The 742-nt window shown below is 37.9% G+C and overlaps 1 protein-coding gene across 1 annotated transcript in view; it reads right to left on the bottom strand.

Moving 5' to 3' along the window:
• Cdc23 (cell division cycle 23) overlaps positions 1 to 742 on the bottom strand; it is an 18,530-nt gene that overhangs the window by 12,194 nt on the left and 5,594 nt on the right. The window lies entirely within an intron of this gene.

Here is a 742-nt window from a genome sequence, read left to right on the forward strand (position 1 = left end):
AGATGGCTCAGAGGTTAGGAGCACTGACTGCTCTTCCAGAGGTCCTGAGTTCAATTCCCAGCAACCACATGGTGGCTCACAACCATCTGTAATGATACCTGGTCCCCTCCTCTGGCCTGCAGGTGTACATACAGGCAGAACGCTATATACATAATTAATAAATAAAATCTTTAAAAAAAAAAAAAAAACAAGTGTATGCTGCCATACTAGGTTGCATTGTCCTTTTTATCAAAATTTTTAACAAAGTAATAAATATACTACAAATAAGTGTGAAGTGAGTTTATAAAACTTTAAATCAACTGATACTTTTTTAACTCAATTGTAGAATTTTTAGGGTGGGGGTTCCTTTATTTTTTTTGCTTTTTGTTTGTTTGTTTATAGAGACAGGATCATACAAGGTAGCACAAACTGGTCTCAAACTCTTATTCCTTCTGCCTTGGCATCTCAAGTACTAGGATTCTACGTGTATACCATCATGTCCTGCTTTCAGGCCTTTCGTTTTTTGAGCTAGGATCTCTACCACTACCTGGCCTGGAACTCACTACGTCACTGTGCAGACCAACATAGCCTCGAACTCCCTGGGATCCTTATCTCTCTGCATCTAGAATGTGGAGATTATAGACACCACCACACCCTACCAATTCTTAAGCAGTAGTATCAATGCAATAACCCAGAGAAAAGATTCATCCTGTTAGTAATTATCCTACCTACATATACGTTGCTTTTTTTTTCTTTTTTTTTT

The sequence above is a fragment of the Microtus ochrogaster genome, chromosome 18 (assembly GCF_000317375.1).
Source record: "Microtus ochrogaster isolate Prairie Vole_2 chromosome 18, MicOch1.0, whole genome shotgun sequence".
NCBI lineage: Eukaryota > Metazoa > Chordata > Mammalia > Rodentia > Cricetidae > Microtus > Microtus ochrogaster.